At 46.2% G+C, this 14667-nt stretch overlaps 1 pseudogene; it reads right to left on the bottom strand.

Annotated features, from left to right (window-relative positions):
- LOC139250539 (zinc finger protein 850-like) overlaps positions 1 to 14667 on the bottom strand; it is a 180059-nt pseudogene that overhangs the window by 9661 nt on the left and 155731 nt on the right.

The raw sequence follows: 14667 nt of genomic DNA, 5'->3' as shown, positions 1-14667 counted from the left end.
GTCTCAGCCCGGAATATACTCAGCATCCACAGTCCTCTGAGGTAGAGAATTCCAAAGATTCACAACCCTCTGAGTACAGAAAGTTGTCCTCATCTCAGTCCTAAATGGCCGACCCCTTATTCTGAGACTCTGATCCCTAGTTCTGGGCTCTCGAGCCAAGACAAACAGCTGCTCAGCATTAGTGTGAGGAAGTCTTCCTGACATTTGCCCTGAATGGCCTGGCTCTGATTTTAAGGTTGTGCCCCCTTGTTGTGGACTCCTTCACCAGAGGAAATAGTTTCTCTCCATCCACCCTATCAACTCCTTTAATCATCTTAAACACCTCAATTAGATCATCCCTTAATCTTCTATATTCAAGGGAATGCAAGCCTAGTCTGTGCAACCTGTTCTCATAATTTTAACAGGATTAATAAATGATCTCTGAGTAAAGGATCCTCTTGGAAAGAGTGACCATAACATGGTAGAATTTCAAATTCAGTTGGAGGGTGAGGAAGTTGGATTTCAAACCAGTGTCCATAGCTGAAATAAAGGAGACTACAAAGGTATGAAGGCAAAGTTGGCTAAAGTGGACTGGGAAAATAGATTTAAAGTGTAAGACGGTTGATGAGCAGTGCCCAGACTTTTAAGGAGATATTTCATATCTCTCAACACAAATATATTCTAATGAGAAGGAAAGACTTGAAGAAAAGGGATAACCTTCCGTGGCTAACTGAGGAAATGAAGGATGGTATCAAATTGAAAACAATGGCATACAAAGTGGCCAAGATTAGTGGGAGGCCAGAGGATTGGGAAATTTTTAAAAACCAGCAAAGAACGACCAAAAAAATAATAAAGAGAGAGTAGATAGATTATGAAAGTAAACTAGCAAGAAATATAAAAACAGATAGCAAGAGTTTCTACAGGTACATAAAAAGGAAGAGAGTGGCTAAAGTAAATGTTGGTCCCTTAGAGGATGAGACTGGGGAATTAATAATGGGGAACATGGAAATGGCAGAGACTTTGAACAAATATTTTGTGTCGGTCTTCATGGTAGAAGACACTAAAAACATCCCAATAATGGAAGATCAAGGGGCTATAGAGAGGGAGGAACTTAAAAAACAATCACTGTCATTAAAGAAGAAGTATTCTGTAAAATAATAGGACTAAAGGCGGACAAGTCTCCTGGACCTGATGGCTTGCATCCTAGGGTCTAAAAAGAATTGGCTGCAGAGATAGTGGATGCATTGGTTGTAATCTACCAAAATTCCCTGGATTCTATGGAGGTCCCAACGGATTGGAAAATCGCAAATGTAACGCCCCTATTTAAAAAAAGAGGCAGATAGAAAGCAGGAAACTATAGACTAACATCTGTCATTGGGAAAATGCTGGAGTCCATTATTAAGGAAGCAGTAGTAGGACATTTGGAAAAGCATAATTCAGTCAAGCAGCATGGTTTCATGGAAGGTAAATCATGTTTGACAAATTTGGTGGAGTTCTTTGAGGATGTAACGAGCAGGGTGGATAAGGGGGAAGCAGTGGATGTGGTGTATTTGGATTTCCAGAAGTCCACGGGGTTAGGGTTAATGAATAGCTTGGATAGAGGATTGGCTAATGAACAGAAAACAGAGTAAGGATAAATCGGTCATTTTCCAGTTGGCAAACAGTAACTAGTGGAGTGCCACAGGGATCGGTGCTGGGGCCTCAACTATTTACAATCTGTATTAATGATTTGGATGAAGGGACCGAGTGTAATGTAGCCAAGTTTGCTGATGATACAACCATTCAGTGACAACCTTGACCCTTGCACCAGGGAGGCAACATACCAACCCTGGAGTCACGTCTGCAGCTGCAGAAGCGCCTGCCTGTTCCCCTAACTAATGAATCCCCTATCACTATTGCTCTTCCACTCTTCTTCCTTCCCTCCTGTGCAGCTGAGCCACCCATGGTGCTGTGGACTTGGCGCTAACTACACTCCCCAGAGCAACCATCGCGCTCACCAGTATCCAGAACTGAAAAGCGGTTAGCGAGTCAGTGAAATCTTGCCCTACCTGTCTAGTCCTCCTTTTCTGTCTGGCAGTCTCCAATTCCCTCTATGCCTGCACACATTTAAGCTGTGGGATGACCACCTCCTGAACCGTGCTATCCTCGAAGTTCTCAGCGTCGCGGATGCACTGCAGTGACGCTAGCAGCCGCTCAAGCTCCAGAACCCGGAGCTCGAGCTGCTCCAGCTGGCGATACTTCCCACATGGCCCAGGATGTACATTCCATGGGACTGACCTACCCTGCCCAGGGTGTACATTCCATGGGACTGAGCTACCCTGCCCAGGGTGTACATTCCATGGGACTGACCTACCCTGCCCAGGATGTACAATCCATGGGACTGAGCTACCCTGCCCAGGGTGTACAATCCATGGGACTGACCTACCCTGCCCAGGGTGTACATTCCATGGGACTGACCTACCCTGCCCAGGGTGTACATTCCATGGACTGACCTACCCTGCCCAGGATGTACATTCCATGGGACTGACCTACCCTGCCCAGGATGTACATTCCATGGACTGACCTACCCTGCCCAGGATGTACATTCCATGGACTGACCTACCCTGCCCAGGATGTACATTCCATGGACTGACCTACCCTGCCCAGGGTGTACATTCCATGGGACTGACCTACCCTGCCCAGGATGTACATTCCATGGACTGACCTACCCTGCCCAGGGTGTACATTCCATGGGACTGACCTACCCTGCCCAGGATGTACATTCCATGGACTGACCTACCCTGCCCAGGGTGTACATTCCATGGACTGACCTACCCTGCCCAGGGTGTACATTCCATGGGACTGACCTACCCTGCCCAGGGTGTACATTCCATGGACTGATCTACCCTGCCCAGGATGTACATTCCATGGACTGACCTACCCTGCCCAGGGTGTACATTCCATGGGACTGACCTACCCTGCCCAGGATGTACATTCCATGGACTGACCTACCCTGCCCAGGATGTACATTCCATGGGACTGACCTACCCTGCCCAGGGTGTACATTCCATGGGACTGACCTACCCTGCCCAGGGTGTACATTCCATGGACTGACCTACCCTGCCCAGGGTGTACATTCCATGGACTGACCTACCCTGCCCAGGATGTACATTCCATGGGACTGACCTACCCTGCCCAGGATGTACATTCCATGGGACTGACCTACCCTGCCCAGGGTGTACATTCCATGGACTGACCTACCCTGCCCAGGGTGTACATTCCATGGGACTGACCTACCCTGCCCAGGGTGTACATTCCGTGGGACTGAGCTACCCTGCCCAGGGTGTACATTCCATGGACTGACCTACCCTGCCCAGGATGTACATTCCATGGGACTGACCTACCCTGCCCAGGATGTACATTCCATGGGACTGAGCTACCCTGCCCAGGGTGTACATTCCATGGACTGACCTACCCTGCCCAGGGTGTACATTCCATGGACTGAGCTACCCTGCCCAGGGTGTACATTCCGTGGGACTGACCTACCCCGCCCTGCCAGGATCGAAATTCTGAACAGGCAGTTCTAGTTTATCTGGAATATTCTTTCCTCTCTTGCTTCTCCTCAGCTGTGGCATTGGTCCCACTCCCCTGCTCTTGCCTCAAAACTCTGCAAATCTTTCCAACTCAAATCCCTTTTGAAAGTAACGTGTGAATCTGCTTCCACCACCCTTACAGGCAGTGCGTTCCAGGCCATAACCACTCACAGCTTAATTTTTTGCCCTCATGCAGCATCAGGTTCATTTGCCAATCACCTTAAATCCGTGTCCTCTGGTTACCGACCTTTCTGACACTGAAGATTGTTTCTGCTTATTATATAATTATAGAAATTTACAGCACGGAAGGAGAACATTTCGGCCCATCGTGTCCGCACCAGTCGGCAAAGAGCTGTCCAGCCTAATCCCACTTTCCAGCTCTTGGTCCATAGCCTTGTAGGTTATGGCACTTTAAGTGCACATCCAAATATTTATAAATGTGGTGAGGGTTTCTGCCTCTACCGCCCTTTCAGGCAGTGAGTTTCAGACCCCCACCACCCTCTGGGTGCAGAAATTTCTCCTCAAATTGCATCTTAACCTCTTACCAATTACATGAAATCTATGCCCACTGGTTGTTAACCCCTCTGCGAAGGGAAATAGGTCCTTCCTATCCACTCTAACTAGGCCTCTCATAATTTTATACACATTAAGTTATCCCCTCAGATTCCTCTGTTCCAAAGAAAACAAACCCAGCCTATTAAGAGAGTTAGTGGGCTGGAGGAGATTATAAAGAAAGGGAGGGGAGAGATTTGAACAAGAGGATGAGTATTTTAAATGCTGATGCTACCAGCCATCTTGCCCACCCAGCATGTGATTCACTACCAACAGAAAGGATGTTACTTTAACTACTACAAATGCATAATGAGGGGAAATCAATCTCTGTACCTTTAACTAACAGCGACATGGAAAGAGGGAATTGACTGACCTTTAAACACCTAGTCCACTTGGTACTGAAGTGTCTGAGCCTCATAATAGGACCTCCAGGGAAACAAAATACTGACAAATGTTAAACTGCTTTGTTGACAAAAGAAATCTCGATTTAAATGTTAAAGGATAAATTGTTTAACGGGTTCATACTGACCCACCTGACAGGCCGACTCAGGATCCACCCCTCAAGCACCATGATTGGTTACAGAACACGCTGATCCCTGAGCCTGTACATGGGGATTCTAACTCTGGGACTGTACATGGGGATTCTAACCCTGGGACTCCACATGGGGATTCTAACCCTGGGACTCCACATGCTGCGACTGTATATGGGGATTATAACCCAGTGAGTGAACAGCTCTGGGGCTTTTTTGTTACTTGTATGGGACATAAACCGTAAATGAAGTGGAAGCCATATTTGACAAATTTGCTGGAATTCTTTGAGGATGTAATGAACATGATGGATAAAGGGGAATCAGTGGATGTGCTGTATTTGGACTTCTGGAAGACATTTGCCAAGGTGCCACATAAAAGGTTACTGCACAAGATAAATGTTCATGGGGTTGGGGGTAATATATTAGCATGGATAGAGGATTGGTTAACTAACAGAAAATAGAGAGTCGGGATAAATGGTTCATTCTTGGTTTGGCACTCAGTAACTAGTGGGGTGCCGCAGGGATTAGTGCTGGGAGCCCAACTATTTACAATCTATATTAACAACTTGGATGAAGGGACCGAGTGTAATGTAGCCAGGTTTGCTGACGATACAAAGATACAAGGACTAGCAATATGTGAAGAGAACACAAAAAACCTACAAAAGGACATAGACAGGCTAAGTGAGTGGGCAAAAATTTGGCAGATGGAGTATAATGTTGGAAAATATGAGGTTATGCACTTTGGCAGAAAAAAATCGAGGAGCATGTTATTATTTAAAAGGAGAAAATTTGCAAAGTGCTGCAGTACAGTGGGACCTAGGGGTCCTGGTGCATGAAACACAAAAAGTTAGTATACAGGTCCAGCAAGTGATCAGGAAGGCGAATGGAAGGCCTGTGTACAGTTTTGGTTTCCATATTTAAGAAAAGATATCCTTGCTTTGGAGGCAGTTCAGAGAATGTTCATTAGTCTGATTCCGGAGATGACATGAGGAAAGGTTGAGAAGGTTGGGCCTCTACTCATTGGAATTCAGAAGAATGAGAGGTGATCTTATCGAAATGTATAAGGGGCTTGACAAGGTGGAAGCAGAGAGGATGTTTCCACAGATAGGGGAGATTAGAACGAGGGAGCATAATTTTAGAATAAAGGGCTGCCCATTTAAAACTGTGAGAAGGAGGAATTTCTTCTCTCAGAGGGTTGTAAATCTATGGAATTCGCTGCCTCAGAAAGCTGTAGAAGCTGGGTCATTGAATACATTTGAGACAGAGATAGACAGTTGCTTAACCGATAAGGGAATAAGGGGTTATGGGGAAGTGGACTTGAGTCCATGACCAGATCAACCATGATCGTATTAAATGGGGGAGCAGGCTCGAAAGGCCGTATGGCCTACTCCTGCTCCTATTTCTTATGTTAGCTCGGCACTAAGTAACGCCTTTAGGAGAGATAGTAAGAAATCCGAGGTGTGGAGAGTGAGAATAAAATATCTGAAATTACCTTTACCCACTAGGATCCGGTTGTAAACAGGCACTGACATCACTCACTTTGTTCCTGCACAAAGATGGCTGCCATTAGCCTGGGCCTGTGACCCTGCTCTTCATATCGATCCAGGGGCCTCAACTGGAAAGTGTGTGGATGTCATTTGAGGACAGGATTTGAGGCTCTGATGCCGACCACAGTGGAAATCCTGCTGGCACTCACTGAGTCGACTGACTGTGAGGCACTAGATGTTAACTAATGTCTGTGAAATTGCACCCAGCCAGATTCAGCATTTTCTGGAGATAATAAATCTCAGATGCTGAAAGGAATGTTGAATTTAGACAGTGAGGATGGAGGGAGAGTGTCTAGAATAAGGAATTTACAGCTTCGGAGGGGATAGAATGTTCGATAGAATCTAGAATTGTCTGTTCTTAATTTCTATCTTGTGCATAAAGTAACAACGTTTGTAACCACCATTTATTTGCAGGGTATTAGAAGGGGAGGATCTGCAGCTGGGAAACTCAAACTGATCATCGTGTCAAGATTTGACAGATTCCCGGATTGATCAGGATCACCTTATCATCAGCCTTTGTAAAAAAAACAATCACAGCGGGGAGAAACAGGACACATGTTGTGTGTGTGGATGCACCTTCAACCAATCATTTAGCCTGTGAGACTGGTGATCCCACCTGACTCAACACTGTAAATGTGGGGTCAGTGGGAATGGATGCTGTTGTGTATATAAAGTGATTCAGTCTCATCTCACCAACTGACATTCGAGGAGTTAGATAACAGACTTTCTGCTGTGAATATAGAGCTGGGTTATTGGCCCGTGATGTGTTTACTTGTTCATCTTGGTGACTCTAAATCTTTGCCAATTATTTGATGCGATCAGTTTACATGTACGTATTTAAAAAATATATTTGCTGAGCGGATTAAATTTAAATTGAAACCAGGTTTGCAGGCGTGATGCTCCATTCACACATTGAAGGAGAGATGCTGTGGGGCATATCTGAAAGTGATTAACACACCGGGTTTTGTGTTTAGTGATCCCGGGCGTGTTACCGACACCTTCCTTCGATACCAAGGCAAGGACTCTGGAAGGTAAGGAGTACTGGGACTTGTTCCTGAGAGTAACCAAAGATATGAGAACTGAAATAATCTAGAGTTAGAAAGGACAAAAGGCCCAAAATGGAACAATTGGTAACAGGACATAATTTAATCTCCTCTTATCTTGGAGACATCAAATATCGACACGCTCTGTTGTTTAAAATATCAAAATATTAAACTCCAACCCAGTTATAGGGTTATTCACATCAGCAGAACAAACCCCAACTGACAGAATGAACATGATTCAGTCAGGATTCAATTAACAGCAGCAATTACAGTAGAATCCAAACTCTGCAGTCACTTGTCAATTCGCTGGAGTCTCAGCAGGTTGGAAGACAGAGTGAATCCCTTCCCACATAGAGTAGGTGAATGGCCTCTCCCCAGTGTGAACTCTCTGCTGCCTCAGCATGTTCGATGACTGAGTGAATCCTTTCCCACACTCAGAGCAGGTGAACAGCCTCTCCCCAGTGTGACTGTGACGATGCATTTTCAGCTTACATGGTTTGGTTCAGTTCTGCACCTGCTGTGCAGAGAGTGAGAATAAAATGAATGAGCTACTGATTTTCTCTGCCGGGCTGGCTCAATAGGGCGAGCCTGTGCTGGCCCAAGAGAGTGTGCCGGGCTGGCCCAAGAGGGTGAGCCCGGGCTGGTCCAAGAGGGTGAGCCCGGGCTGGCCCAAGAGGGTGAGCCCGGGCTGGCCCAATAGGGTGAGCCCGGGCTGGCCCAATAGGGTGAGCCGGGGCAGGCCCAATAGGGTGAGCCGGGGCTGGCCCAAATACGGTGAGCCAGAGCTGGCAAAAATAGGGTGAGCCAGGGCTGGCCCAATAGGGTGAGACAGGGCTGGCCCAATAGGGTGAGCCAGGGCTGGCCCAATAGGGTGAGCCAGGGCTGGCCCAATAGGGTGAGCCCGGGCTAGCCCAGGGTCACCAGACAACAATCAGCACAACAAGGCTCCCTTTCAGGGGCCACTGACCTGGGCACAAACATGTGGTCCAATCAAACTGAGACACCCTGAAGCCCCGCCCACCCTTTGTCCCTACCGTGTCAAAGCTCCGAGCAGAGCGCTTGCTTTGGGAGTCTCGTATTGGGCATATGGACAGCCGAATTTGCAGAGTACACTCCATAATCCCTCACCGTTGACAGTGTCAAAGGCCTTGGTCAGGTCAAAGAAGTCACTGACACCAAGCTCCTCCCATGTGATATAAGCCAACCCTTGTCACTGACACCAATTGCACTGGGAAAATATGTTGAAGGGTAAGACTGTAGAAACGCAATGGCAAACATTTAAGGAGATATTTCATAACTTCTCAGGAAAGATTTATTCAAATGAGAAATAAAGATGCTAAGAGAAGGATGAACCACCCCTGGCTAACTAAGGAAGTAAAGGATGGTATCAAATTGAAAAAAGCATACAATGTTGCAAAGGACAGTGGAAGGCCAGAGGATTGGGACATTTTTTAAACCAGCAAAGGACGACTAAAAAATGATAAAGACAGAAAAGATAGCAGATGAAAGCAAACTAGCAAGAAATATAAAAAGAGACAGTAAGAGCATCTACAGGTATATAAAAAGGAAACAAGTAGCTAAAGTAAACATTGGTCTCTTAGAAGATGAGACTGGAGAATTAATAAGGGGAAAAACAGAATTGGCAGAGACTTTGAACAAATATTTTGTGTCGGTCTTTACAGTAGAGGACACTAAAAACATCCCAATAGTTGATAATCAAGGAGCTATTGCGGGGTGTGGGGGTGGGGGAAAGTTAAAACAGTCACTATACTAGAGATAAAGTACTAATCAAACTAATGGAACTCATGGTGGACAAGTCCACCGGACATGATGACATGCATCCTAGGGTCTTAAAAGAAGTGGCTGCAGAAATATTGGATGCATCGGTTGTAATCTACCAAAATTCCCTGAATTCTGGAGAGGTCCCAGCGGATTGCAAAACCGCACATGTCACACCCTGATTTAAGAAAGGAGGGAGACAGAGAGCAGGAAACTATAGACCAGTTAGCCTGCCTTCTATCATTGGGTAAATACTGGAGTCCAGCATTAAGGAAGTAGAAGCAGGACATTTAGAAAATCATATTGCAGTCAAGCAGAGTCAGCATGGTTTTATGAAAGGGAAATCATGTTTGACAAATTTGCTGGAGTTGTTTGAGGATGTAACAAGCAGAGTGCATAAAGGAGAACCAGTTGATGTCGTATATTTGGATTCACAGAAAGCATTCCATATGGTGCCACACAATAGGTTACTTCACAAGCTAAGAGTTCACTGGGTTGGGGGTAATATATCAGCATGGATAGAGGATTGGCAAACTAACAGAAAACAGAGTGTCAGGATAAATGGATAAATTTTAGGTTGGCAAACTGTAACTAGTGGGGTGCCACAGTGATCAGTGCTGGGGCCTCAACTATTTACAATTGATATTAATGACTTAGATGAAGGAACCGAGTGTAATGTAGCCAAATTTGCTGATGATACAAAGATAGGTGGGAAAGTAAGTTGTGAAGAGGATGCAAAGAATTTACAAAGGGATATAAATAGGCTCAGTGAGTGGGCAAAAATCTGGCAGATGACTACAATCTGGTAAAATGTCAGGTTATCTCCTTTGGTAGGAAATTTTTTTTTAAATTATTTAAATGGGGACAATTACAAAATGCTGTAGTACAGATGGATCTGAGGCTTTTTGTACATGAAACTCAAAAAGTTAGCATGCAGGTACAGCAAGTAATCAGGGAGGCAAATGGAATTCTGACCTTTATTGCAACGGGGATGGAGTATAAAAGCAGGGAAGTCCTGCTACAACTGTACAGGGCATTGGTAAGACCACACCTGGAGTACTGCGCACAGTTTTGGTCTGGACGTGTCTTCATTCCCATGCCGAGAGGATTGCTACACCAGACCGGAGGGGCAAAATTTGGGGACACTGATTTCTCACCAATTCCCATTCCCCTTTCTGGTGGTTAATGGAGGGGCCACTGTGTGTAATGTGCAAGTCAGTAAGAATTGTCAGCAAGCTCTTTCTAATTAGAGATTTTATTCAGTGGAAAGGTTCACACACTATTGAAGATTTTGTACCAAAAATCAATTAGAATTAAAGTAAAAGTTCTTTATTTCATTGCAAACCAATTTCTGTTGCAAGTTACTGAATTAAGAGGAAAGATAACACACAGCATTTCTTAAATGGACATTGCAGCCCCGAGAACACCATCAGCAACATATCCAGAATATTAAAGTCCAGCCCAGATATAGGGTTATTAACATCAGCAGAAACAAACCCCAACTGTCAGAATGAACATGGCTCAGTCGGGATGTGATTATCATCATCATCATCATGGCAGTCCCTCGAAACGAGGATGACTTGCTTCCACGCCAAAAAAAAGGCCGAGTTCACAGGTGTTTCGAATAAAGAACCCGAACTACATCCTGGAGGGTGGAAGATGCTTGTGCGTGGATTTTTTTAACGTGTGGTGGCTGTGTGGCTTGACAGAGCTAGGTCTTGGTCCAGTGGCAAGGATTACCCAAGACAACTGGAGACCAGTTCTGCTGCATGGACCTAGTGTGCACACATATCGCAGTGTGGGCTGGCCCATACTGCCCTAGGTCTCAGGCCCCGAACTCACGCCGCCCCTGCGCCCCGATCACATACCTCCACAGTCTCTCGTCGCTCCTGCTGCATCTGCCCACGCTCCAATCACCGATTTGAACCTCGCTGCCGTCACCCTCCTGCACCAGCTCACGCTGGACCTTGTAGTGGAATGCCTCCACGCTGCTCCCTGGGTCGCACGCCGCTCCTTTTATGGCCCCGACCTGCCGCTGATGATTTCTCGCAGGTCGGGGCCCCCATACTGCACCCTGGGCTGCACGCCGCTCCTTATGCGGGTGCAGCAAGTAATCAGGAAGGCAAATGGAATGCTGGCCTTTATTGCAAGGGGGATGGAGTATAAAAGTAGGGAAGTCCTGCTACACCTGTACAGGGCGTTGGTAAGACCACACCTGGAGTACTGCACACAGTTTTGGTCTGGACTTGTCTCCATTCCCGTGCCGAGGGGATTGCTGCACCAGACGGGAGGGACAACATTTGGGGACACTGATTCCCCACCAATTCCCATTCCCCTTCTTTCTGGTGGATAATGGAGGGGCCACTGTGTGTAATGTGCAAGTCAGTAAGAATTGTCAGCAAGCTCTTTCTAATTGGAGATTTTATTCAGTAGAAACTTTCACACACTATTGTAGATTTGTAACAAAGATCAATTTAGGATCAACGTAAAAGTTCATAATTTTTTTGAGAACTAAATTTCTGTTGAGAGTTGCTGAATTAAGGGGAAATAAAACACGCAGCATTTCTTAAATGGACACTGCAGCCCCGAGAACACAATCAGCAATATATCCAGAATATTAAAGATCAGTCCAGTTATAGGGTGATTAACATCAGCAGAAACAAACCCCAACTGTCAGAATGAACATGGTTCAGTCGGGATGTGATTAACAGCAGCAATAACAGCAGATTCCAAACCCTGCAGTCACTTGTGAACTCGCTGTTGCCTCAGCAGGTGTGATGACTGAGTGAATCGCTTCCCACACTCAGAGCAGGTGAACGGCCTCTCCCCGGTGTGAACTCGCTGGTGTCTCAGCAGGTCGGATAACCCAGTGAATCACTTCCCACACTCAGAGCAGGTGAACGGCCTCTCCCCAGTGTGAACTCGCTGGTGTCTCAGCAGGTCGGATAACCCAGTGAATCACTTCCCACACTCAGAGCAGGTGAACGGTCTCTCTCCAGTGTGAACTCGCTGGTGTTTCAGCAGCTTGGATGAACAAGTGAATCCCTTCCCACACTGTGAGCAGATGAACGGCCTCTCCCCAGTGTGAACTCGCTGGTGTTTCAGCAGGTCGGATGAACAAGTGAATCCCTTCTCACACTCAGAGCAGGTGAACGGTCTCTCCCCAGTGTGAACTCGCTGGTGTGACTGCAGGTGGGATGACTGAGTGAATCGCTGCCCACACTCGGGGCAGGTGAACGGTCTCTCCCCAGTGTGAACTCGCTGGTGAGTTACAAGTTGGGATGACTGAGTGTATTCCTTCCCACACACAGGGCAGGTGAACGGCCTCTCCCCAGTGTGAACTCGCTGGTGAGTTACAAGTTGGGATGACTGAGTGTATCGCTTCCGACACACAGGGCAGGTGAACGGCCTCTCCCCGGTGTGACTGCGTCGATGAATTTCCAGCACAGACGGTGATCTGAATAACTTCCCAGTCACCACATTTCCACGGTTTCACCAGGGTGCGGGTATCCTTGTGATTCTCCAGGTTGGACGATCAGTTGAAGCCTCGTCCACACACACAACAGGATTACAGTTTCTCTGCGCTGTGAATGGTGCAATGTTTTTCAGGCTGTTGAACTGGTTAAAGCTCTTTCTGCAGTCAGTGCACTGGAACATTCACTCGGGTGTGTATGCATCTCGGTGCTTTTCCAGTCACACTGATATTTGAAATCATTTCCACAGGCAGCACAAACATTTCTCCTTCCACTTTCAAAGGCCGATGATATTCAGGTCCTGATGAATCGATTGACTACGTCACATCTTGTGTTTCCTGTCTGAAAATCTCCCCTTCTAATACACTGTAAAATGAGATAACAAAACTCATCACTGTCAGTACAAGGCAGAAATTTAGAATAGACACATCTAGTTTCCATGGAACATTCTTTCCTCTCTTGTTCTTCCAAAGCTGTAAATCCCTGTCCCACACATTATCCCTCCTGATGTGCTGAAATCCAAATCATCGCACATCTCTAGACTGTTTCTGCTCCACTTCCAGTTTTCACCACCAATTCTGGCTGGGTTCAGCTCTGCACTCACTCGTTCCCCTCCCTCTCCTCTCCTGAGGTGCTGACTCAGGCTGGGTTCAGTTCTACACTCACTGGAACCCCTCCCTCCCATCTGCCCCTCCTCTTAAGGTGCTGACTCTGGCTGTGTTCAATTTCACACTCACTGGTTCCCCTCCCTCTCCTCCCCTGAAGGTGTTGACTCTGGCTGGGTTCAGTTCTACACTCACTGGTTCCCCTCTCTCTCCGCTCTTGTAGGTGCTGACTCTGCCTAGGTTCAGTTCAACAATCACAGGTTCCCATCCCTCCCATCTCTCTCCTCCCCTGATGGTGCTGACTCTGGCTGGGTTCTGTTCTCCAATCACTGCTTCTGCTCCCTAACCTCTGTCCCCTCTCCGAAAGGTGCTGACTTTGGCTGGGTTCAGTTCCACACTCACTGGCTCCCCTATCTCTCCTCCCCTGAAGACACCGACTCTATCTGGGTTTAGTTCTACACTCACTGGTTCCCCTCCCTCTCCTCCCGTAAAAAAGTGCAGACTCTGGCTGGAATCAGTTCTACAATCACTGGTACCCCTCCCTTCCATCTCTCTCCTCCCTTTAAGATGCTGACTCTGGCTGGGTTCAATTCCACACTCACTGATTATCCTCCCTCTGCTCCTCTGAAAGTGCTGACTCTGGCTGGGTTTGTTCTATACTCACTGGTTCCCCTCCATCCCCTCACCTGAAGGTGCTGACTCTGGCTGCTACACTCACTGGTTCCCTTCCATCACCTCCCCTGAAGGTGCTCCGAGAGATGGTTTTTTAGATCAGTATATTGAGGAGCCTACCAGGGAACAGGCTATCCTAGATTGGGTATTGTGTAATGAGAAGGGGTTAATTAACAGTCTTGTTGTGCGGGGTCCTTTAGGGAAGAGTGACCATAACATGATTGAATTCTTTCTTAAGATGGAAAGTGAAGTCGTCCAATCCGAAACTAGGGTCCTAAATCTAAACAAAGGAAACTATGAAGGTATGAGGAATGAATTGGCTATGATAGATTGGGAAGATTCATTAAAAGGCATAATGGTGGATAGGCAATGGCTAATATTTAAGGAACGAATGCATGAATTGCAACAGTTATACATTTCTTTCTGGTGTAAAAACACAAAAGGAAAAGTAGCCAACCATCGCTAAATAAATAAATGAAGGATAGTATTAGATCCAAAGAGGAGTTATACAAAGTTACCAGAAAAAGTAGCAAGCCTGAGGATTGGGAGCAGTTTAGAATTCAGCAAAAAAGGACCAAGGGATTGATTAAGAGGGGAAAAATAGAGTATGAGAGTAAACTTGCAAGGAACATAAAAACTGACTGCAAAAGTTTCTACAAGTACGTAAAAAGAAAAAGATTAGTAAAGAAAAATGTAGGTCCTTTACAGACAGAAATGGGAGAATTTTTAATGGGGAACAAGGAAATGGCAGAACAATTCAATAAATACTTTGGTTCTGTCTTCATGGAAGAGGACACAAATAACATCCCAGAAATGCAAGGAACCAAGGGTCTAGTGAGCAAGAGGAATTAAAGGAAATGATTATTAGTAAGAAAATAGTGCTGGAGAAACTAATGGGACTGAAGGCAGATAAAT

Source organism: Pristiophorus japonicus, unplaced genomic scaffold (assembly GCF_044704955.1).
Source record: "Pristiophorus japonicus isolate sPriJap1 unplaced genomic scaffold, sPriJap1.hap1 HAP1_SCAFFOLD_387, whole genome shotgun sequence".
Classification (NCBI taxonomy): Eukaryota; Metazoa; Chordata; class Chondrichthyes; family Pristiophoridae; genus Pristiophorus; species Pristiophorus japonicus.
Note: the sequence above shows the minus strand (reverse complement) of the source record. Positions and strands in the feature narration are given on the sequence as shown.